General features: G+C 39.3%; 1 protein-coding gene across 4 annotated transcripts in view; it reads left to right on the top strand.

The window, feature by feature from the left end:
* The window catches only part of Tasp1 (taspase 1), a 234,468-nt gene that overhangs the window by 25,197 nt on the left and 182,693 nt on the right, over positions 1-26,578 (top strand). The gene's annotated exons all lie outside the window — the stretch shown is intronic.

Here is a 26,578-nt window from a genome sequence, read left to right as displayed (position 1 = left end):
TCTTTCTTTATTTCTTCTTTGGTCAAGGTGTCATTGAGTAGAGTATTATTCAGCCTCCATTAAGAGGGATGAGAGGCTGCAAGCAGAGCAGAGCTCCATAACAGCACAAAGTCCTCGGGACACATGGTCCTCTGGGCTGTGCCACACAGAGGCTCACCCAGGATCGTGGTAACCTGGGGACCTCATTCTGAGTTCTAAAGCCTTGTGTTGTTCCTCTTGCATGGCGCTTGGCAGGCCCTCAGGGTTGTGTACACCTGCAATTCAAACATTCAAAGAGGCTGGATACTTAAATGACTGTATTTTAACAGCAACAAACCCACAAACAGCAAAACTAATGAGTTACTCCTGAGTAAATTTAATTTATAATTTTGCTTTTTAAAATGTTTTTAAAGAGTTATTTTATGTGTATAAATGTTTTGCCTGTTTGTAGTCTTCCTTTCTCTGATTCTTGAGTACTGAGATTATAGTTGTGTGATGGCAGTGTGATGGTTGTCATGACACACTGGTAAGAGGGGAACATCACTTGAGGAATAGCTTTATTAGGTAGGTCCGTGGGCATGTCTTTGAGGCTTTTTAATTGTTAATTGACGTAGGAGAGCCCAGCCCATTATGTGTGGTGCCATCTCTGACAGGTGGGCCTGGGCTGTAGATAGAAGTAGGGTGAGCCAGCCCAGAGGGAGCAAGCCTCTCCCTAAGGTCCTTTATGGCCTCTGCTTCAGTTCCTGCCTCAAGTTCTTCCCCCTTATGATGGACTGTGTTTTCTGTGTTTTAAGAGAACCGCTCCCCTCCTGCCCTGTCCCCCCCAAATAGAACTGTATGGTCATTACTTTTACTGTCCACTGCTGTTTTTGTCTCCTTAAGTGTTTGAAATATATTACATTAAACCCAAGGTAGAATTTCATGTGAAGTTTAGTTGAAGAATTATTCTAGTAGTTTGGGTCAGTGGAAAGATATAAGAAAATTTGATTCTTAAATTTTCTGTTTAGATGAATACTATTAATTCTGAGTCCTTGGAAAGAGGAAAACTGACTTATTTTATATTGGAGAGTATCATTCACCTTTAAGTTTAGTCAACCTCTTCAGTTCAGTCTTCTCCTAGGTATGCCTTATACTGTGGACTTTAGAAGATGCTTTCTTTGGGGTGATGGGAGGACATGAGGTCTTTCTTTAGTAGTTCAGGCTGTCATTGAACTTGTGATCCTCGTGTTTGAGATGCCCCAGAACTGGGATTACAGATATGTATTATCAAGCTTGACTCACTCCAGAGGGTGGATATGTTCATGAGCCTATATGAATGTGTTTATGGTTTTTAAATTAGTTTTTTGACACATGTAATCCTGGATGTTATGTTTTTTTCTTTGCTAGATTATTTCTTTGCTAGAAAACTAGATTATTCCTTGAGCACTGTCTAATTATAGACTGAAGTAACTGAAATGAAATGGTTTAATGCTTCTTATTTGCTAGAAAGCATGTCTAGCCTTGTATTGAATAAAGTGTGATCATTTGTGTTTTCCCAAACAGTGAATGTTTTTATACTAGTGTATCAACTTTATATAATAGAGGAGGAAGAGTCAAGGTGAAACAAAAGGAACTTTTCACACACACCTTCATAACCTTGGTATGCACACTGTGGTTGCTCTCTTTTGAGATAGGGCCTAATGTAACACAGGGTGGCTTGCTAAGTAGTCACTGCTGGCCACTGGGACTACAGGCGTGGGGCATTGTACTTGCTTCTTCTTCTAAGCCCCATTGAATTGATTGTTTTGGTTAGCACACAATAAAGTGGGTCTTATTGTGGAATTTCTGTAAATATATATGTGGTGGTTGTGTTTGGACCTTGTGTTTCCAGGTTCTTGGATTACTATACAAAGAATTGAGGATAAGGACTGACAAAGAATTGCGAAAGAAGCAAGATGATTTTATTTGGATTAAAGAGAGGTACACTGTCAAAGTTGATGGGGTCACATGAGTAAAGATGCTCTGGGCTCCAGGTCACAGCATTGGCTCTCTTTCTACAGGGTGTTAAAGGTGAGAAGCTGATCATTAAGGGGTGTAGTTTAGGTGGTTATCTCTTTAGCTTGATAGCTTAATTTCTCAATTGTACATTCCTCCCCATAATAAACTTGATTTTAGTCCTCTGCTTACCCATAGGCATAAGATGGTAAGGTAGTATTAGTGAGGGCTCAGTGTTTGTTGCCTCACTTCTCCTGCATTCACGCATTGGCCCTTCTGTTCTTCATACTTAGATATGTTGGGATTATATTTCAGTAGCAATTGTTTAACTTTGTTGGTTACCAGGGGTAGGGAAACAAATACTATTGCTTAGAAATGGGAGTAGTGTACCCTGATGCAAGGTTAAGGAGTTCTGTGGTTGCTAGGTTGTTTGGAGAGTGATGTGTGTGTACAGCACTGGCAGGTAAGTGAACCAGGCTTCCAAGTGCATTATTACAAGATTGGAGGTGTGTGCATAGCCCAAAACCAAATAGGGGTCCCAGAATATCAAACTGTAGCCTGTGCTTGCTGTGTCAGTTTTATCCTCTCCTATTTCTTCCTTTAAAAGGCCTATTTTGTGACAGTTTCATACACGTGTATTTTGAATTTTGGTTATTTCACCGTCTTTACCTTCTCATTCTCCCCCTAAATCTCTCTCAAGAAGCCCCCCCCACCTATTTTGATGTATATGTGCTTGTGTGTGTGTGTGTGTGTGTGTGTGTGTGTCTGTAAACTGTTGAATTTGACTCTGGTTGTTTGCATGAGTGGGAAGTTACATTACACTTTGTTCTTATGTGCACAAAGCTAGCAGAATCCACCTAGACTCACAATTTTTCAGATTTCCTTAGAAACAGATGATTTAGTCCACTCCAAACACAGCTGCTGTCCTCTTGGATACAGGAGGTGGTGTGCCTTCATGTCAGTGACACTTGGCATTGGACAGCCGTCCCTGCCTAGTATTCTCCCCACTTCTCCCTTGCTGGGTTGAGAGGGAAGGTGACCACTCCTTTGCGATAGGTGTTCTATAGTGTGAAAATGCAGATGCTACTCCAAGTGCACTTTGTCTTCAGGTCACTTCATATATCTTAGTTTGGAGATTGATGAATTTATTTAGTCTTGTTTTATAGCTTTTACAGATTATCATAGAGCAAATGAGAAAGTGAATTCTGTTTATTGGGTATTAAAGCTCAGTCCTTTTCAACAGAGAAGGTAATATTGGGAACCAACTTCGTGTTGTTGTCTGGACATATGCATTGGGTAAGAGTTATTGCTTTGTTTTTCTTTTGGTTCAGGAGATTACAGTATTTTTTGGCGACCGTAGGTTAAAAATGTGAGACTGTTACTTTGCACATTTTATATGATGTAGCCTTTGTAAATATTTCTTTTTTGAGGAAATTAGAGTTCTGAGTGATTCATAGGTTACTGCTTTCATAGGTTACTACTTCACAGACTTTGAGTGAAAATGAACTATGCATGGAATGTTGCCATTCTATTTTCCTGGAGGCATTTTTCTACAGAAGCACAGGACTGGTATAAAAAGTACTACTAAGGAATAATGGGTGACCTATTAGTGGTGAGCTTCCGAGAGGCTGTTGCAGGCTTGTGTGAAGAAAGACGTGAATCTGACAGAGATTTTCATTTGTTAGGGCCCATGGAGAGTTTTAGTGAGCTTATTTTGAAAATGGTTACTATAGCAGTTGTGTGCATTAAGGACAGGGCAAGCAGGGCCCACCTCTAGACCAAGAACTACAGGCGAGCTGAGAGAGCTGAGAGTGGCAAAGGAGCCCTAGGGATGAGCGCTAATGATTTACCCGGTGGCAAATGGTCAGCCTGGCATGTAACATATGCAGGGAATACCGAAAGGACTCAGTGAGTCGTATTTATATACTTACTCTTTTATGTATGTTTGACAACAGCAAAAAGAGAGACTCTGAATTTGAGAAGGGAGGTAGACTTGAAAGGAGTTGGGAGGAAAGGGAAGGAGAAAATGATGTAATTATATCTTTTTTTTTTTTTTTTTTGAGACAGGGTTTCTCTGTGTAGCCCTGGCTGTCCTGGAACTCACTCTGTAGACCAGGCTGGCCTTGAACTCAGAAATCTGCCTCCCTCTGCCTCCCAAGTGCTGGGATTAAAGGCGTGGACCACTACCGCCTGGCCTGATGTAATTATATCTTAATTAAAAATAAAAATTAGTCAGGCAGTGGTGGTGCATGCCTTTAATCCCAGCACTTGAGAGGTAGAGGCAGTTGGATCTTTATAAGTTCAAGATCAGCTTTGTCTACATAGCGAGTTCTAGGACGTAGAGAAACGATGTCTTGTAAAACAAAACAAAAACCAAAATTTATTGCTAGGACTAACATAAATTTCATATAACGAAAGGTAAATTATATAGGCTTTTTGTTTAAAGTGTTTTCTTTGGCAGGGAATATTGATCAATTCAGGGACAGATATGTAATTGAGGTTTTGAGTCTGACCCTCAGCACTACAGATAAACCAGAAACTAAACTGACCAATCAGCCGAGAAAGCCAAACATTGTAGGAGAAACTCAATGGATTCTGTTTCAGTTATATGACCTTGTAGTCTTTTGGCTGACTTGATTTTTCTTTAAAAGTCTCCTCTAGTAAGGAAAGGTCTTAATTCATGTCTGAAACTGATTTATTATTTAAGTCAGCTGTTCTCAAGCTGTAGGTCATGACCCTTTCACAGGGGTTTCCTAATACCATTGCAAAACTCAGATATTTACATCACAATAGTAATATTGCAGTTCTGAAGTAACAACAAAAATAATTTTGTAGTTGGGGGTCACCACAACATGAGAAACTGTATTACAGGGTCACAGCATTAGGAAGGTTGAGAACCACTGGTCTAAGTCCTTTATGGGAAGATTATATTTGGTACTGTGCCTTTGAACCTTTTTACAATTCAGTGGATTACTTGCTTATAAACTTGAAGTCTTTTATGATGTTATTTCTTGTCCAGATGTCTGATATTTTGAGTTAAAGAAGAAAGTAGATATTTGTATCATTACATATTTGCATTATTATATTTAAAAATTCATGTGTTTGTCTGTATCTATATCCTCTTGTGCCAGGAATCCACTGCATGCATTTTAGGATCTCCAAAACACCAGTCACCCTTAAGTAATCTGTTGTTGGGAGGTCCCCAAGTCATCCGTTCACCTGGAGGGCTTGCCTGCACTCCTTTCCCAGGCATTGCACATCTCTCATAGAAATTGTCTCTGTGTCTTAGACAGTGGAGAAATAAAATACCTGCAACCTTCTTGTGCTTGAAATGTGTGGTGGTCATGAAGATGGAGTGTCTAGCATATGGCATACCTGGCTGGAAGAACACATTAAGGAGGACATATGTATATTTATCAGAGAAAGTTTGCTCCTCTGGGATCAGATGTGTCACCAACCCCAGTAAAATCTGTGTGACACAGATGGTTACCATCACCTGTTCTGTGCATCACTTCAGGCTTTTTTCTTGTTGTTTTTAATTTAAAAACATTTACTTTATTATTGCTATTTTTTAATCGTGTATATCTGTGTGTGGTTTAATGCGTGTGAGGGCAGGTGTCTGGAAGCCAGAAGCATCTGATCCCTTGCAGTTGGAGATAACAGCTGTTGATCTGACATTGGTGCTGGGAACAGCTAGCTACCTAGTTTGCTTGCTTGCTGCCTCCTCCTCCTCCTCCTCCTCCTCCTCCTCCTCCTCCTCCTCCTCCTCCTCCTTCTCTTCCTCCTCCTCCTCCTTCTTCTCCTCCTCCTTCTCCTCCTCTTCCTCCTTCTTCCTCTTCTTCCTCCTCTTTCTCCTTCTCTTTCTCCTCTTTTTCCTCTTTCTCATCTTTTCTACCTCCTCCTTCTCTTCCTCCTCCTGTTCTCTTCTTCCTCCTCCTCTTCCTCCTTCTCCTTCCCCCTCTTCTTCCTCATCCTCCTTTTCTTCTTCCTCTTCCTCCTCTTCCTTCCCCCTCTCCCACACAGTTTGCCAGGGTAGCCTTGGCTGTTCTTTGAAGTCAGTCACTTTGTAGACTAGGCTGGCCTTGGCCTCAAGATATCCACCTGCTTTTACCTCCTGAATGCTGGGGTTAAAGGCCTGTGCCACCATGCCCTGCTTTCTGCTAGCTTTCTTAACTGCTGTGCCATCTTTCCAGGCCTCAGTTATTTATTTATTTACTTATTTATTTATTTAAATTAAAAAAACCAAACAATCTAAAGATCTTTGATTTGTTTGAGAAGTTGAACTCTCAAATAGAAGTCCATTTATTTGAGAGTATTCATGGTGTTCTGTTTTCTAGGCTGGACAGTTCTCTGTCCCCTTCTCTTTCCTTTCCCCACAGGTCTCTGGACATATTGGGAATCAACCTGATGCAGTCAGGTCATACATATGAGCTCCCTGTAGCTGGAATATGGCCAATGCATTCATACCCCTGCCCTTCTGAGTCCAAGTTCTCTTTTGTTGATGATGTTTTTTATTCTGTATATTGTGGGAAGGGGAAATCTTGATTTATAGTTATGCAAAAGATTTACCTTAACAAAAGATTGCTTTTTTTTTTCTCATAGTACTTGCAGTATATTTATTGCATGAGATTTTGGTTTTGACTTGAGATGCTCTCTTCTTTACTTTTAAGATAATTGTAATCTACAATTATTTCAGAGCCCAGTTGTGCCTGCCTCTCTAGCAGTTTTCCATGGTGCTTCGTTATTTCTTGTGTTCTAGCTGTCTGTGGAGTCTTTATGTTTCTCTACATTTTTTTTGTTTTATTTTTTGAGGTGTATACACACAGTTACACTTCATGGAGTTGCATCCAGACAAGTCTCTATGTTCTTCTTGTGAAGAGGCAGAGAAAATCACCTCTCCCAAGAGTTTCCATCTGCTGCCAAGGGACCTGTGTCCTGAAGAGCTGTACCCAGAGGGGAGACACCTTGTTTGCTTGCTCTGGTGCCAGAGCATTGGTTAAGTAGAAGACAGGCTGGGTGGCCATGTGCACACAAAGAAGCACCAGACAGAGCCCAGGTAGCCTGGGACAGGAAAAGTAAGTTACATTCTTTAAAACACCTTTTTGAGGACTAATGCTGATTCTTGCCTTTAGTACTGAGGACCAACTTGTAACTTACGTGTTTACACATTAGGTAGGTACATCTGTTCTTTTTCCAAGACCCTAGAAATCGTGTCTGCATTGTAGCACAAAGTGTGCTTAATAGAAAAGCAATGGTTTGTTTTTTTAATTTTTGTTTATTTATTTTATTTTTTTAATTTTTGTTTTTTATTTTGTTTGTGTTCTTGTTCTTTTAGAATAAAAAGAAAACCGAGTCAGTTTTTAGATTTTAGCTTTAGCTTACTCTGTATCATGGTCCAAGTGAAAACACTTAACATTTGTCATGTTTTACTTTGTACTGATGGAAATATGAAGAATTTCTTAAGCCTTTTCCAGCCATTGTTTCACGAGCTCTGTGGATCCCATTAGATAACTCCTCTTGACTGAATCTGCCAGGGCACGTGTTCTGAGATTAGATTTACCAGTTTCTGAGTTGCATGCCAGCCTTAGCCCCTGCTGGCCCACAATTTCTCTTTGCTGTCCCTGTGGAAATACTTCCAAAGGTTTCACCTCAATGATGCTGGCCTCCATTGATACAGCCAACTCCATCTCTAGCTGACCAGTGTCAGTTGCCCCAGTGAAGCAAAGATGTTACTTTAGAGGTTCAAATGTCTTCATAATGACAGCTGATATTTCAATTCCAACTGACTAAAACCATAGACTCTTAAGACTCACAATGCTAACAAGCCCTAATAGAGTTTTTATGAACTTCCAAAACTTTTCTTAGAAACTTGATAAGCCAAGCTCCAGTTGTCTGCACTGTTCTTAGCATTCTTACCTTCCAGATTCCCTCAGCAGTCCTGTAAGCTCTGAACACTCAGTGATTTCCTAGTCCAAAATTCCCAAATCCTTCCACATTTCTTCTTTAAATATGGTCAAGTCTATCACAGCAATATTCTACTTCTGGTACCAGTTCTTGTTTTAGGTAGGGTTTCTTTCTTTCTTTCTTTTTTTAAGGATGAACTTTTTTTTTTTATTCGATATATTTTTTATTTACATTTCAAATGATTTCCCCTTTTCTAGACCCTCACTCCCCGAAAGTCCCATCAGCCCCCTTCCCTCCCCCTGTTTTCCCACCCAACCCTTCCCACTTCCCTGTTCTGGTTTTGCCCTATACTGCTTCACTGAGTCTTTCCAGAACAAGGGGCCACTCCTCCGTTCTTCTTGTACCTCATTTGATGTGTGGATTATGTTTTGGATATTCCAGTTTTCTAGGTTAACACCCACTTATTAGTGAGTGCATATTAGGTAGGGTTTCTATTGTTGTGATAAAATACTGTGACCAATGGCAACTTGGAGTACAAAGGGTTTATTTCATCTTATAGTTCCATTTCATAGTCCATCACTGAAAGGAAGTCAGAGCAAGACCTCCAACAGGGCAGGAACCTGGAGGCAGACCACGGAGGACCTCTGCTTACTGGCTTGCTTCCCGTAGCCGGTTGCAGCTAGAACCACCAGCCCAGAGGTGGCGCTGTTCACATGATCTGGCTCTCTCACATCAGTCATCAACCAAGACAATTCCTATTCATTTGTTTAAAAACATTGTTTTCAATTATGAAAGTTAGAACAACTTTTGGAAATTGGTACTCTCCATACAGGGTTCTGAGAGGGATTGAACTCAGGTTATCAGGTGTGGGCAAGTGCTAGACTATCACTTCCTCAGTCCCAGGAAACTGACTTTTATAACTAAAACAATAACAACAACAACAAAAATCCTGTGTGTGTGTGTGTGTGTGTGTGTGTGCATTTGTGCAAGCGAGCATACAGGCACATGCTGAGTACATGCTTGTACAGATAGTTAAGGTCATAGTGCAACCTGAGGTGTTCTCCTCTAGGGCTGTCTATTTTTTGGACAGGGTCTGTCACTCTGGCTCACTGAGGATAAGGATCTCAGCCTCTCAGTGCCAGGCTTACAGGCAAGTATGGTAAGTTATGGCACATATGGCTTTGTTTTGCTTTTAAGATTTACTTTTAATTAAGTGTATCTGTCTGCATGTTCATGTAGGTGCATGGTTGTGATCCGTCTAATGTGGTTTCTGATAGTTGAACTCAGGTCCTCTGGGAGAGTAGTGCACACCATCTCTCCAGCATTCACACCTGGTATTTTCATGTGGGCGCTGAAGCTGTGACCTTTGACCATAGGCTTGGGTAGCAAGCACTTTACCACTTGATCCATCTCCTCAGTCCCAGAAGATTGCCCTTTGATTTTGTGTGTGCAAAACAAACAGACACACCTAAGCCTGCTGTAATGGCAGACTGTTAATCACCTCACTTGGGAGGCAGAGGCAGGCATATCTCTGTGAGTTTAAAGCTAGTCTGGTCTGCATAGTAAATTCTAGGACAACCAGAACCACGTATTGAGACCCTGTCTCAAAAAAAAAAAAAAAAAAAAAAAAAAAAAACTTTGGGTGTGTCTCTTAAATTCAGTCTTAACTCTGAATCTGGAAAAGAAGGTAGAAGAAATGTGGCATAGAATTTTTAAGGATCTTAACAATATAATGCAAATCTTGCTTCAAGATTATGTAAAATTCTGTTAAAAAATTTCCCATTATTTCTGTGTCTATCTTCTGCCTAACTCTTAGTGTGTGAACAAGAAAGGATCGTATGTTACTATATACAGCAATTTTAAATTGAGAGCATCCTGTTTAACAAAAGTTCTTTGGACATTTCTATTGCTAAAGAGTATTAATAGCAATAATTTTCACTTCATGTCTGCTAGGCTCTTGCATGATCAATACATTTCCTGACGATCCATAGCATCCAGATTTCCAAATACAGATTTCTTGGCACAGACCATCCACACTATAAAATACACTAAGTTCACAAAATCAGACTAGGAAACACATTCATACCTCTATCTTCTGGCATATCTGCAGAGTTCAACACAAATTTTTAGTAGGCTAGAAATCTTTTTTAATATTATTTATATGAGTGCTCTGTCTTCACACACACCAGAAGAGGGCATCAGATCCCATGAATGTTGGGAATTGAAGGCAGGACCTCTGGAAGAGCAGTCAATGCTCCTTACTGCTGAGCCATTTCTCTAGCTCCTAGAAATCTTTTTAAAGAAGAAATATAGTTAGTAGAGGACTTAAAAGCTTGTAATTACTGCCCCCCTCCCCATTATATCATGAAAGAAGGAAGGTGTAAATACTGTAATTCCACGATCTGGTAAGTTCTATTTGAGTGATGTTTCCATATAATTGTCAACATGGTTAAAAAGTATAATGACTTAGGTTGAAGGGAATTGTAGGTGGCTGCCAAATCTGGCAGTGTTGGAGAAATAGCTGCATTTGTCTTTTTATCGTAGCTCATATGGAAAGAACAGTTTCAGGTACTGTGTGTGCTAACTTCCTCCTGGACATCGTAATGAATCCAACTAAAACACTTTAAACCTATTTCAGATGTGCAAGTCATGAAGCCAGTATTTTAGCTTACAAATTTCTGTTATGTTTGACAAGTAACTCTTTGTACTGTAGCTCTGTGGTTTTCAGTTAAAAATGAAGAAAAAACTGCTATGATGTAATTTTTTTGAATAATTATATTTTGTTTATTTGATGACTAGGTAGATTAATAAAGAGGAAAATATAATGATTTTTGTTAAAATATTTTAAAGAAAAGTATGATTAGATTTTTGACAGGCCATGGCATATTAACAAATGCTTCAATGAACAAATAGAATAATTTATTTTTAATTTTCTGATATTTTCAAAGGATCTAACATAGTTTAGGATCATAAGAGTTTTTCCTAGTACATGAGCTATTGTTTCCCCAGAAAAAAGTATGCTGTCTTTTTTATACTTGAATTATTTTAACAAATGAACTGTCACTATTATTAAACCTTAGCATTCGGAGTGTGATACAAACGAAGTATTCTCTCAACTTACAGCTAGGATGTGTAAGATATTACTTTAACACATGTTTAAGTTGAGCACTGTAACTAGTTGGCTGGACACAATTCCGGGCTGTCTAGTTGGGTAATTTCCTCAGGCATTCCAACTTTGATCAACCACAGCAAGAACTCTGAGCATGCCTGTCGAGCCGCCAGAGCATCTGCAAATATGTCCCGAGGAAGAGAGGAAAGGGAGGATGCCAAAAAAGAAGGGATATTCTGTTGTTCTGGAGTGAAATGGAAAGTTTTCATATTTCCTTAAGACCCTTTTAGATAATTGAATCTTTTTTCAAAGTATGATATGTTTAGTACTAATGAATGAAAAAGACTTCAATTGGGTCTAATAAACATGTTTTCTGGTTAACTGTGGTGTCTTATTAAAGTCCATTAAGTCTTGAACTTCTCTTTAAAACTGAAATAGTTAGCTAACAGTTCAAATACACTCAGTATGCATCTCAGTAACTTATGTTTTCATTACTGTTAATTGGCTAGTTTTTTTGGAGGAAATGTTGGTATATAACTGAGTATTCAAGAATACCTTAAAAAACAGACTAACTCAGAACAGGTAACATAGGGATACCTCAAATGCCCTTTCCATAAATCTAATAAAGTACATTTTTCTGAGTTTTATTTTAGTTACCTGAGTATGAATTTGTAAATATCAACTGGCTTTGATATACAAGCATAATGTGAGCATCTTTATAATGGTAAACCGTCCTCTGCATCACGGGAGCTGCATGCTGCACCCCTGGGATGCTTTAAGGTGTAAGCACAGCTATTTGGACTAACCTTGTTTTCTGTGGCCCTGTGATTTTAAAAAGGGGTAGTTAATTAGTCCCAGTTCTTTAGTGCTTTGTTCTGTTCAATTTTTTTTTCCTCATGGTTCTGGGCATTAAACCTAAGGTGTATGGTAGGGAAGGGTTCTATCACTGAACTATATTTCTACTCCTTAATTAGTTTCTGTTCTGAAAATATGACTTTTGGGTTCAGTTTATATTAATATTTATGGGAATGTTAATGTAATTTTAATGTTATTTTTGTGATTTGCATATATAGGTTTCTGTCATTGCCTACCTTATCAATTACTTATAATGCAAAGAAAATTAAATAAAATTTATTGAAAGTAAAATTTTTGTTGTATTTTCACTGAATGTTTATTTAGAATTAAGGAAACTGGCCAACCCATCAAGTCTACCTCATATCCTAAAGGTTATTCAGAGAAGTGGTAAGTTGGAGTTGAAGAGAGGATGGAGGGCGAGCCCGTTGACTGTGATGTTCAGAGTGGATGTATAAGCAGACCTCAGAGTTGTCCCCTGAATTAGCCTTTTGCCAATGTAATGGAGAAATAGCAGAAACTGAACTCTTTAGAGGAACTATTGAACTCAAGAATCTGTAAGTTCAGTGGTATGGTGCCTTCATTGGCTGAATTCTGCTCAAGACTTCATGGTGAATAGATAGTGGGAACAAATGACTATGTCTCAAAACAAGAACCAGAAACCTGGGAGGGCCAAATTCAGACTTTAAACAGTTTCCTCTGAGAACTACCAGACAGTCCCATAAGATCTCCCTTCTGAGGCATGATCTAATTACTCAAAGGTCAAGATCCTACTTCTGTGAAAATGTGAGACCTAAACTTTTATAAAATATTAAAAGTCAGAGATTGCAAAAAGAAAACATATAGATATGTGTAGATGGGCTCATATACTAGTGTTTAAAAGTTCAAACTTGGTAGCTAGAGAAGTGGACCAGTGGTTGAGATCAATTACCGCTCTTACAGAAGACCCACATCGAGTTTCTGCCGCCCTCACAGCAGCTCACCATACCTGAATCTCCAGATCAAGGGGATCAGATGACCTGCTCTCCATGGCCACTACATGTACATAATGCACCTACATGCATGTAGACAAAGCACTTCTATACATAAAATGAGAATAAGTCTTTAAACCTTTGGAGTTTTGTTTTTAGCATTTAAATATTAAGAGACTCATGTAAAAATCTGGATACTTATCATTTAAGTGATCATATAAAAATCAAATACCTGGGCTGGAGAGATGGTTCAGTAGTTTAGAGCACTGACTGCTCTTCCAGAGGTCCTGAATTCAATTCTTAGCAACCACATGATGGCTCATAATGATCTGTATTGGAATCTGATGCTTTCTTCTTGTGTGTTTGAAGACACCTGCAGTGTACTTAAATAAATAATTAAGTCTTTAAAAAAATGTCAAAGCTGTATATATTCTGATTATTATAACTTCTCTTTATAAAGAGAAAATGGAGGTTTGGCCAAATGGAGTGTACTATTTTCAGGGCTACAAACTACCATAGATGAATGACAGCTAGCCCGTGAGTTCAGAGCTTTTGACTGTGACAAATACTATTTTGGTTAAGGTATGGCTGAAAACAGTTTTGCCTCAAGATGTCGAGTTTACCTTGTTATAAGGACCAACAAAATGAATTGAGAGTTTGACAGTAATTTAATGTTCCCAGAGGCTGAAGATTGTTGTAAAAAGGAATTGTCTTAAAATTTAAGTAGCTTATTATTTTTGAAATCAAACTAACAAATTTTTAAAAACTCTAGTGAGAAAAATTTTGAGCCATTACCCCAGTGTATCTCTCCGTAGAGTTTTGAGCTGCAGCTAAAACATATCAAAGTATTTGATGCTCCAAATAAGGTTGAACCAAATTCTTGATCAGCCCTTTGAGTGTTTGTGGTGTAAAATGTACCCTGAGTCCAAACCTTCATTTCCAGTCTTTGTTTTGCTAACCCCTCTAAATTGTATTCACCCTCCCACACCATTCTTAGTAGAAAGCACCCTAGTGTGTCTGTCTCTCTTTCTTTCTTTCTTTCTTTCTTTCTTTCTTTCTTTCTTTCTTTCTTTCTTTCTTTCTTTCTTTCTTTCTTTCTTTCTTTCTTGTCAGTTAGGATTTTTTATTATAATTTTTTATTTTCTATATTCTTTGTTTACATTCCAAATGATTTTCCCTTTCCCAGTTCCCCCCTCCCCATAAGTTTCCTAAGCCCTCTTCTCTCCACACATTCTCCTATCAACCCCCTCCTACTTCTCTGTCCTGGTATTCCCCTACAATGCTGGAACAAGCCTTTTCAGAATCAGGGACCTGTCCTTCCTTCTTCTTGGGAGTCATCAAATAACCCTATTAAAAATGGGTTACAGAGCTAAACAAAGAATTTTCACCTGAAGAACTTCGAATGGCTGAGAAGCATCTTAAAAAATGTTCAACATCATTAGTCATTAGGGAAATGCAAATCAAAACAACCCTGAGATTTCACCTTGCACCAGTTAGAATGGCTAAGATTAAAAACTCAGGAGATAGTAGGTGTTGGCAAGGATGTGGAGAAAGAAGAACGTGCTAGTGTGTCATTTTGGTTTGTGATTATGCCTGCCTGTGTGCCAGTCAGTCGTCCTCATATTTTTCCTTGCTCTGATTCACATGTTTACTGTAGTGTGAATCCTGCTACAACAGTGATCACCTTTGCAGTGTTTCATAGTTGTGTAGCTTTGTACTTCTTTCTCCTGTGCGCCTGTTGATAGACACTATGGACTCTCAACTTGGGTTTTCATAATTAAGCAACTTAGGGAGTCATTGAAACGAGTGTCTCAAAGCAAGGGCCATGGTCCAGCTATGTTAGAGTCATGTGTAATAGCTTATTAAAAAAAAAAAAAAAAAAGAACAACCCAGAAACCAAACATCAGAATCCTTAGATTTAGCTCATATGATATGAATGAGACTTGGGAGGAAGGAGAATGGAGAATTTCATTTCGACTCATTGGATCCATGGTGGTAACAGTCTTTAAAAACTTCCGTTGTTTTATTCTAAGAAATTTGCTTTATGGTTTTAAAGTTTTTTATTTGGTATAGTATACATGTTAGAAGGTTAGTACATTTATAGTTTATTGGCAGCTCTAATAAGTTTTCATAGTGACTAATACTCCAGTGTGCACAGCACTTAGACCAGGACATACAACACTTCTGCCTCTCTAGAAGTCACTGATGACACTAAGGTAACAATATTTTGTGAGTTATAAAATGAGACATATATAGAATCATTGAAATTTTTATGTTGTACTTTTGTATGAGATGAAAGTCATTTATGACAGGTTTAAAAATCAGTAACAGTCAGTATGTTGACAGTGCTTTGGAACAGTTTCCCATCTTCTTTCAAATGTTTTTATGCCTGTAAAGGATCCTCATGCCTGTTAGGCAGTTACTCTTTCCTTGCTTGTCTCTGTCAGCTGATGACTCAGTCTGTTCTCTCTGGATTTATCGATTCTGGATAATTCATGTAACTTAAATTATACCTGTAACGCGAGCCTCTCTTCAGTTCAGAACAATGAGCCTTTGCTTCCACATTGCACATCTGTCAGCACTTCATTCCTCTTTTGGGAGGCCTAGTGAGCATCGTTCTTGTAAACAGCACAGCACTTTGATCCAGACATCCACTGATGACTATGGGGGCAGCTTCCACCTGTTGGCTGTTGGGAACACCTTGGTGTGAAAGCCCTGCACACAGGTATTGAAGACCTGATTTTAATTTCTTAGTATGTATCAGTAGACTTTCTAGATCCCATGTTGTTTGTACATTAAACTTTTGTGGGCCTATCGATCTGTTCTATGGAATGCACCATTTTCTCATTGCAGTGACAGTATATGAGAAGTGCTTTCCCAATCAAATTACATTTTTTCCCCTGTCAGTTAGACTGTCCTTGTGGGTGAGAATTGGTACCTTATCATAGGTTCTTTATTTCCCTAATAGAAATGATGTTCAACCTATTTATATGTTGTAGGTCATTTTGTATGTCCTTGGGAAAAATACCTACTGATGTCCCTTCACATCCTTTGACCATTTAACATTTTTCTTTTCTGATCATTAAGGTTGTATAAGAGCTGTATATATTCTGATTATTAGACTACTTACAATTTTATTCGTTTATTTTGTATTTTCTGTGTTGATATGCATGTACTATGGAGTCTAGGCCAGAGGACCAGAGGACTTTCCATCCTATGGATCCAGGGGATTGAACTCAGGTTGTCAGACATGATACCTGGTTCCTTTATCCACTGAGCCATCATTCTGGCTCTTGGATAGTTGATTAAATTGCAAGTTTAAGTCTGAAATAATGTCAGAAGAAACAAAAGAAAGACTAAATCAGGGACTTAGCTTATCTCTCTTTAGCTTTCTGACCACAACCTATCTTTTATTTTAGGTTTGAATTATTATATGTACTGTTGTCTAAAATGCCATTTAATTTATAATTAGCCTAGGCAACCATGATTTCTGAATCTTCATAGTGAACTAGTTGCAGATCAAAAAATATTCCAACTGAAATTTGCATCTGTACTGCATATGTACAATTTTTCTTGTCATTCTTTAAATGATACAATGTAGCAACTATATTATCGTAGCTATGAGGCTAGCTTTAAACTTATGTAGATCTTTCTGCCTCACCTTCCTGAGTTCTAAGATTATAGGCCTAGGCCACTATGTTTGATACTATTTTGTATTTAGCTGTGCAATCCACTCTGCCCCACCTTTCCTTTATATTTAAAGTGCCTGCATGTGTGTTTGTGCATCATGTATATGATTACTGCCTTTAGTGGCCAGAAGATGGTATGGGATCCCCTGGAACCAGAGTTAACAGATGGTTTGTGAGCTACCTTGAAGGTGCAGTGAACTCAACTCAGGTCCTCTGGAAGAGCAGCGATCTCCAGCCCTCTGCACCAGGCTTTGAATATGTGTCTTCCTCCCATTTCAGCCTTCCAGTATTCAGGCAGGAGCCAGTATGTCTAACATTCAAGATTCAGAAACATTTACTTTCTTTTTTTTTTTTTTCATAATACTGATGACATTTGGCTTAAACTCAAGACCTTATGCATTGTTGGAGAACATTTTACCACTGAACAACATCCTGAGTCCTGAATGCCACTTTTTAGAGGGATTTGAGCATGGTGGAGGTACTCTGAAATGTACCCTCTTCAAATACCAAGGGACATCTGTATGCTATTCCCTTCCCTGCCCTGACTGTGTCTCCCCTTTCTTGATATGGAACCCAGGGCCTTGACAGTGTTAACTATACCTTTAGCCTCTATTTAATTTGCTAGCATTTGCCTCCTATAGCAGTAATTGAGGCTACTTGTTGGAAGACTGTATTCTGTTTTGTGCATTGCTATAAGCCTTGTGATTTAGCTCTCTATTTAGCAAATTTGGGTCACAAAGCCAAAAGGGCTTTCTGCCTATTTTTGATGGTCTTTAAGCTTATAAAGGCTTTTCATTTTTAAGATGATTGAAACAAAATCAAAAGGAAACTAATATTTTATGATACTAGAAATTATATGAAATTCAAATGCCAGGGTACAAAATTCAGTGTCTTTGGGATACAGCCATGCTCCTTGCATGTGTATTTTTTCTGGCTGCTTTTCTACCTCAGTGGCAGAGTTGAGTAGCTAAAGCATTGTGTGGTCCATAAGTCTGAATCATTTAATATATCTGGCCTTTTAATAATTGCCTGGCAATAGGTGCCCAATAAATATTTGTTGAATGAATGAATCTTAACTTATACTACCACAAAGGAATTTAAGTGGGAAAATTTTCAATCATTTAGTTATTGGAAATTTGAACTTAATTGATTGTTAAATACGTTCCCAAATAGTGTGTGAGTGTGTGTGAGTGTGTGTGCATGTATGTTTGTGTGTGTGTGTGTGTGTGTGTGTGTGTGTAAATTAGTGACTCAGTTTCTTTGGCCATACTTAATCCTGTAGATATTATGAACCTATAAGGAAATACTAGAGAGTTAATAATTTTTTGGAATAGTGTTGGCTAAGATAGACATACTGCTTTAATTTTGTCTCTTCCCTCCTCTTGGGATGGGCTCTCAATGTGTAGCTCAGGCTGGTCTGAATTCTGTTTTTATCATTTCAATTAGAAAAAAGCTGTAGTAGAATATGTACCCCTCTTTCTTTTCTGGGAATCAAACCCAGGATCTTGTGCACATGAGGCAAATTCTATCCACTGAGCATATTATATCTACATACCTATTACTCTTAGAAAAGATTTGTGAGGGGCTGGAGAGATGGCTCAGCGGGTAGGAGCACTGACTGCTCTTCCAAAGGTCATGAGTTCAAATCCCAGCATCCACATGGTGGTTCACAACCATCCCTAAAGAGATCTGACTCCCTCTTCTGGCATCTGAAGACAGCTACAGTGTACTTACATATAATAAATATAAATAAATAAAAAAAAAAAAGAAAAGATTCGTGAAAGTTTGTTTTAAGACTAGTTCTCACTATGTATGTAAAGATGAATAGAGCTACTTGCTTGTCAATAGAGGCAGTTTAATTAAAATGATCTCAATAGAATATTATTATTGATGGGTAAAAATTATATATTCTTCCATGTTTCATTTTAAGATGTGCTTGTTGAATTTGCACTTGATATATTATGAACACGAATGTATTAGTGCTCTATAGAAGTTAATGCTTGTTCTTCCTCCAGCCCCATGCTCCCAGAAATAATACTCAGACTCAAAATATATTTACAAATACCTTGGCCATATAGCTAGATTATTCTCTGACTAGATCATAACTTACTCTATTCCACTACATGGCTGGTTTCCTGTGCTTGGGTACTACTTGTCCATTTCACTTCATCACCCTGGGTGCATCGCCCACACCTTGCTCTGTCTTGGAATTCTTTCTGCTTCCCAGATATTCCACCTTCTCTTCTACCCTTTCCAATATGCCATAGTTTTTTTTTTTTAATTGACAGATGATGCATCTGTGCAACATACAAGATACTTTCTCTACAATAATCTATCAATAGATGTCTGAGTTACTTCAGAGGAATATTGGAGATTAGATAGATATAAAACATTTTATATAAAATGATTCTATATTGTGCTATTTTGATTTTTCTGTATTTGAAACTGACTTGTTTGCATCTATAAGAGATGATAATAGAAGTTACACAATAAATTTCCCAAGATACAGTAGGCCTTGTAGGTGTGCAAACTGATTTCTTCAAAGAACACTAAGTGGGTAACGCAGGTTACGGCTTCTGGTGAAAAAGTGAAGTGTTGCAGCTCCTCGTCTTGGCTGGGTGCTGCCAGATGGTAGGTTAGGACTGAGCTTCCCTGTCAAGGTGGTAGAGCAGCTTCTTCTCCTCCTTCTCCTTCTCCTTCTCCTTCTCCTTCTCCTTCTCCTTCTCCTTCTCCTTCTCCTTCTCCTTCTCCTTCTCCTTCTCCTTCTCCTTCTCCTTCTCCTTCTCCTTCCTTCTCCTCCTCCTCCTCCTCCTCCTCCTCCTCCTCCTCCTCCTCCTCCTCTTCCTCCTCCTCCTCCTCTTCCTCCTCCTCCTCCTCTTCCTCCTCCTCCTCCTCTTCCTCCTCCTCCTCCTCTTCTTCTTCTTCTTCCTCTTCTTCTTCTTCTTCCTCTTCCTCTTCCTCTTCCTCTTCTTCCTCTTCCTCCTCCTCCTCCTCCTCCTCCTCCTCCTCTTCTTCTTCTTCTTCTTCTTCTTCCTCTTCCTCTTTCCTCTTCCTCCTCCTCCTCTTCCTCTTCTTCTTCTTCTTTTTTTTTTTTTCTCGAGACAGGGTTTCTCTATGTGGTCTTGGCTGTTCTGGAACTCACTCTGAAGACCAGGCTGGCCTCGAACTCAGAAATCCGTCTGCCTCTGCCTCCCAAGTGCTGGGATTACAGGCGTGCGCCACCACCGTCCAGCTTGGCTTGCCACTTCTAACCCTTCTTTCAAAGGGATCTTGCTATTTGAAGCCTTGTTTGTTTTCTGGAATTTCTCTATAAGAATGTCATGCAACAATCAGCATCTAGCTGGCTTGACAATGTGTGCTGATGGACACTATCTTAGGGTGGTCTTAGTTTAGGTTACTGTTGCTGTGATGAAACTCCATGCCCAACATAGCTTGGGAAGGAAAGTGTTCATTTGGTTTTTGCTTCTGTATTGCAGTTTATCATAGAAGGATGTCAGGATAGGACATCAAACAGGGCAGGAACCTGTAGTAGGCATGTGTTGATGCAGAGGCCATGGCGGGGGGGCGGGTGCTGCTTACTAGTTTGTCCCCATGACTTGCTCAGCCTGCTTTCTTATAGAACCAAATACTAGCTGTCCAGGGATTGTACCCACAATGGGCTGGGCTGCCCCTCATTAATCACTTATTAAGAAAATGCCTAAAGGCTTTCATACAGCCCTGCCTTATGAAGGTGTTTTCTCAATTAAGGCTTCCTCATTTCTAATGACTCTAGCTTGTGTCAAATTAGTCAGCACACGCACCTTTAAAGCCAGTGCTGGGAGGCAGAGACAGGAAGCCTTGTTTACATGGAGAATTCCAGGTTTGCCACCGCTGCACAGTAAGATCCTGTCTCAAAAAACAGTAATGTAGTGAGAAGGACCACTAGTAAGTAGATGGAAAAGAGACTGACTGGGGAGTGGTGTGACAGTGGGAGGCAAGGTGTGTTAGTCAGAGGAGGGTCCTCTGATGTAGTGACAGTAGAGCAGATTCCAGGGTGGCTCCTCCTTAGAGAACTGAAGGGAGCAAGTTGAAAAAGGGCAGGGTGGGTCAGACACCATAGGACAGTGGCCCTCAACCTTCCTAATGTTTCAAACCTTTAGTACAGTTTCTCATGTTATGGTGACCTCCAATCATAAAATTATTTTTGTTGCTACTTCATAGCTGTAATTTTGCTTCTGTTATGAATCATAAACACATTTTTGGAGATATAAGTTTGCCAAAGGAGTTGTGACCCAGAAGTTGAGAACCACTGTTGTAGGACCTTGGAAGCTTGAAATATTAGGATATTGGATTTTAGGGTAAGCCTGAACGAGGGAATGGCTAGGTCTGACAGGCTTTAAAGGATTCCTGGCTACTCCCTGGCTAGAAATCTGACTCTATAAAATACTTTTTTTTTTTTTGGTTTGAGATGGGGTTTTTGTGTGGCCTTGGCTGTCCTTGAACTCTGTAGACCAGGCTGGCCTCGAACTCAGAAATCTGCCTGCCTCTGCCTCCCAAGTGCTGGGATTAAAGGCGTGCACCACCACTGCTTGGCTCTACAAAATCTTATATGAGGCTGCATGGTGATACATGCCTGGAATCCTAGCACTTGAGAGACTAAGGGGAGGGGGTACTCAGTTGAGATCAGCATGGGCTACATAATCACATTCTGTTTCAAAAAACCAAAACCAAATCAAATCAAATCAAATCAAATCACATTAATGATTAGTGTGATTAAAAGCAAGTCTTATGGAAGATATGTGCTCATTTCATGTCAGTGTATAATTAAGTGTAGAATTATTGAGTTTGTAGTAAGTGCATGCTAATTTTTGACAAACCAGTTAAATGATTTTCTATTTTCATTCTTAGTAGTATGTGGATTGAAGTTGCTCTACATTCTTGCAAGTCCTTAGTATTGTCAGCCTTTTTAATTATGGCTATTTTAGTGGTGGTGTGGTAGTATCGTGTGGTTTTTAATTTACACTTTCCTAATGATTGCTATTTAAGAAAAGATTATTCGTGAAACTTATAAAGGCAGACTTTATTTAGAGAAGAATTATTGTGATAGGCATAGGGATCTTGCTAGGAGTTTTACAGAGTAGAACAGAGAATGGATTTGATTTTATAGCATAAGCAGGTGGGAACTTACTGCTTCCAGTAATAAGCAGGAGGAGAGGTGGTGCAGTCGATGAAAATTGCTAAAGGGAATGGTAAAAGGAGAGTCTAGTTAAACCAAACCAAGCCTCGCAGCCCCTAGGCATTCCTGTTCCCCTAGGAACCTGCCACTAATTTCAGGGTTCTGTAGTGGACCATTCCTTACAGAATGCTTACACTCTCTATTCACTGTTCTCTATTGTACAGCATTTTATTTTCTGCCTTGTGATCATACTTTTTGGTGTTGATCCCAAGGTCCTGACTCTCTTTCCTTCACTGGAGCGATGTGCACTGGAAATCACTGTCATAGCAGTGTTTCTTGGATCTGGTGGAAATATAGGGCAGTGCTGAAGTTTGTAAATGAATGACTCTGAATATTGGGTAAGCATTAGATTGATCCAGAATTATTCTAGTAATACGTTAGTTAACCTACATTGACCCCGTTATCTGGGTTGCCTTATCGAACTGAGTGCTATTTTGAGTTGGGCTTGTAAGCACTTACTCTAGTAGTGTTCAGTCTAAACTGAGTCCTCTTCACTTGTCTCAATGATGTTTAATTGTAAGATTTTGTATTATTAGCTTTCCATTCATGGGCTTCATAGCAGCACTTGGCATATTTATGTTCATGAGTGCAGTAGTGTATTTCTTTAGGTTTCAAATACATCACCGGCCTCCAATTCTAGGCCTTTATGCCCTCTTTACCTTATAGCTATAAACTTTTTTGAAATTAGGTTTTTTTATTTTATTCCATGTCTGAGCATTTTGTCCATAGATATGCCTGTGCACCATGTGTACTTAGTGCCCATGGAGGTCAGAGAAGGGCATCAGATCCTCTGGAACTAGAGTTGTGAATAGTTGTGAGCTTCCGTGTTGGTGCTGGGAATCTAACCTGAGTTTCCTCAAGAGCAGCAGGTGCTCTCAAGTGCTGAGCCATTGCTCCAGAGCCCTAAACTTACTTTCATTATGCCCTGATTTTTAACATTTTTCTTTCCTCTTGGAGATGGTGTCATGTAGCCCAAGCTGGTCTCAAACCTGTATGTAGTGGAGAAAGACTTTCAACTCCAGATCCTCCCACATCCAGTTTCCTTGTTCTGGAATTTTACACGTTGCCTGCCTACCTTTCTTAATTTGGAGTTATTAGAGCCCTGCCTATTATGTGTGTAAACTGCATTTTAAATATTATTTTTGAGAATTTCATACTTGGCTATACTGTATATCATTTCTATCCCTTCTTCTCTCCCCCATCCTCCCATCATGATTGCATTTTTTATTTATTATGGCTGTGGGCATATGAGTGCCACATGTGGAGGTCAGGGTGCAGCCTTGGGAGTCGGTTTTCTTCTTAGGCTTCTTCTCCCACTGGGTTCTGGGAATTGCGCCCTTGTTGCCAGAGGTTCATGGCATGAACTTTTCCCTATCTCACCAGCCTGATGGGACCTTTTTGAGATATAATAAAAATGTATACATACATGTTGTATACATGTATAGTTAGTTTAAAGTGCATTTAAACATTCTTCTACTAACACCACTGTTCAGTTTCTTTTATTTTACCACTCCAGAATGAAACATCTTAGCCATTAGCAGTCATTACCTGTCTTATCTTCCTCCACACTCTGGCAGCCAGTCCGTAACAGTTTGCCTATTGCACACAGTTCATATAATTGGGATGCTTAGATGGCTTTATGTGGCTGGCTTCTTTCTCCTTAGCATAGTCTTTTTTAAAAAAATGGCTCTTCCAATTTGCATTATACATCAATATGCCACTATATTTTTGTTGCTAATTAGTACTCCTTTATATAGAGATATACTTTATTTAACATATCTGATGGTACTTTTTTGTCACTGAGTGACGCTGTACACACACACACACACACACACACACACACACACACACACACACACACATATACACCAGATGTTTTTCAAATTAGCTGAGGAGACCTTTCAGACTCCTCAGAAGTATGTGCATGTTCTCATTTTTTCATGTCCTCGTCACCATGTGTTAATATCTAATTATATCCATCCTTGTGGATGTGAAATAGTATTTCATTGTGGTTTTGATTTGCCTGTTTTGATAACAAGTGGCATTGAATATCTCTTAATGCTATTATTATTTATATATATTGGTGCAGAAATGTTTATTTATATCCCCTTCCCATTTAAAAAAGTTTGAGGAATTTTTGTGAATTCTAAGTGGAAGTCATTCATCATAAGTATTTTGGTTTGCAAAACTTTTCTTTGATTTTGTTTCCCTTTTCTCTTAATGTCTTTTGAAACAGAAGATTTTTGTTTTGATAAATTCTAGTTTAATCTATTTTTTTCCTTAGGTTGCTTGTGCTTTTGATGTCAATAAAAAAAGTGCATTTTTTTTTTAAAGCCAATATCTTACCATATAACCGGCTGACCTTGACTTTATAGAGATCCTGCTTGCTTCTGCATCCTGATTGCTGGGATTAAAGACATGCCACCATGCCAGGAGGTCATGCTTTGACTTTATATTTTGTTAGAACAAATTTGCAGTTGTAACTTACATTTAGATCTTGATCCACTTTGACTTTGTTTTTTGTGCTTGGTATGTGATAGAGATCCAGTTCCTTTCCCTGATGCATGGTGTTTAATCTCAGCACTATTTACTGAAATGGCTATTCTTACTTAGGAATTGTCTTAGCATTCAATTGGCTATGGACATAAAGGCTTACGTCTGGTTTATCAGCTCTGCTGCTGTCTATTCTTTTTTTTTTTTTTAAATTCAATATATTCTTTATTTATATTTCAAGTGATTTTCTCTTTCCTGGATCCCCCTCCCAGAAAGTCCCATAGTTCTCTTGCCTCCCCCTGTTCCCCATTCCATCCCTTTCTACTTCCCTGTCCTGGTAATGCCCTACACTGCTGCACTGAGCCTTTCCAGGACCAGGGGCCACTCCTTCCTTCTTCTTGGGCATCATTTGATATGTGAATTGTGTCTTGGGTATTCCAAGAGTCTAGGCTAATATCTGTTGATCAGTGAGTACATACCATGAGTGTTCTTTTGAGACTGGGTTATCTCATTTAGGATGATGTTACCAGTTCCATCCATTTGTCTAAGAATTTCATGAATTCATTGTTTCTAATGGCTGAATAGTAAGTACTCCATTGTGTATATATACCACAATTTCTGTATCCATTTCTCCGTTGAGGGACATCTGGGTTTTTTCCAGCTTCTGGCTATTAGAAATAGGGCTGCTATGGACATAGTGGTATCCTTATTACATGCTGGGGAATCCTCTGGGTATATGCCCAGGAGTGGTATAGCAGGGTCCTCCAGAAGTACCATTCCCAGTTTTCTGAGGAACTGCCATACTGATTTCCAAAGTGGTTGTACCAGCTTGCATTCCCACCAGCAGTGGAGGAGTGTTCCTCTTTCTCCACATGCTCGCCAGCACCTGTTTTCTCCTGAGTTTTTGATCTTAGCTGGTGTGAGGTGAAATCTCAGGGTTGTTTTGATTTGCATTTCCCTGATGACTAAGGATGCTGAACATTTCTTTAGATGCTTCTCAGCCAATCAATATTCCTCAGGTGAAAATTCTTTGTTTAGCTCTGTACCCCATTTTTAAAGGGAGATATTTGGCTCTCTGGAGTCTACCTTCTTGAGTTCTTTGTATATCTTGGATATAAGCCCTCTGTCAGATGTAGTGTTGGTAAAGAACTTTACCCAATTTGTTGGTTGCCATTTTGTCCTTTTAACAGTGTCCTTTGCCTTACAGAAACTTTGTAGTTTTATGAGGTCCCATTTGTCAATTCTTGATCTTAGAGCATAAGCTATTGGTGTTCTGTTCAGGAACTTTTCCCCTGTGCCCATGTCCTCAAGGGTCTTCCCCAGTTTCTTTTCTATTAGTTTCAGTGTGTCTGGTTTTACGTGGAGGTCCTTGATCCACTTGGAGTTGAGCTTAGTACAAGGAGATAAGAATGGATCTATTCACATTCTTCTGCATGCTGACCTCCAGTTGAACGAGCACCATTTGTTGAAGAGGCCATCTTTTTTCCACGGGATGGTTGCTGCTGCTGTCTATTCTTAGTCGTATGTAGTTTGTAGAATAATTTTGTAATCTCTGTGAGTCTCCCAGTTGTAGTTTTTTCAAGATCATTTTGGCTGTTTTTCCTCTATGCATGTGCAAAGATGAGAGGACAACCTTGGGTGCTTTTTACTGATTTTCTTTTAGATAAGGTCTCCCTACTTCCGTGAATGTGTAAATTAGGGTAGCCTAGCTGGTCAAGAGCCTGAGAGTTCTTCCTGTCTTTGCCAGTGTTGCAATTACAAGCATATGTCCCCATGCCATGCTTTATTTAGGAGGGTTTGGGAATAAAAGTCACATGCTCATGCTTGTCAGGCAAATAGGAATTATCCAGCTGTAGCAGGAGGTAGTTCTGGGGACTGTGGGTTCTGTGGGTGCAGAGTGCTGAGGGTCTTTCACTAGGATTGCCACATGATGACGGGTACCAGGGCTCATTTTAAAAATACAGATGTTTCTGGTTTCTTTCTAGTTTAGTTCTTTATTTTTTTTTCTTGCTTAATTGTCTTGCTAAAGTTGACTTGCATTTTGTTGAGTAAGAAGTAGTGAGAATAGACATTCCTTTTGTGATTTTGACTTTAGGGAGTGCTGGGGCACAGAGGTCCTTGTACTCATAGAGATACACTCAGAGCCCCAGGAGCGTTAATCATGCAGGCATGTCTCCTCAATGGAAGAGATAAAATCAAATTCCTGCATTCCTCCAGAAAACTGAGAGTAGACGTTATTAAGAACCAGGTGACCTTTTTGCTGTCTGGAGGCAGACCTCACCCACTTTTGCTGTAGAGACAGACCTCATCCAAGTTACTCAGAATGAGTATACAGGCTCTTCCCTCCTCGACTGTGACCCATCCTTAGGCAGCATGTTGTGTACTTTGTGGC

Source organism: Apodemus sylvaticus, chromosome 5, assembly GCF_947179515.1.
Source record: "Apodemus sylvaticus chromosome 5, mApoSyl1.1, whole genome shotgun sequence".
Classification (NCBI taxonomy): domain Eukaryota; kingdom Metazoa; phylum Chordata; class Mammalia; order Rodentia; family Muridae; genus Apodemus; species Apodemus sylvaticus.
Note: the sequence above shows the minus strand (reverse complement) of the source record. Positions and strands in the feature narration are given on the sequence as shown.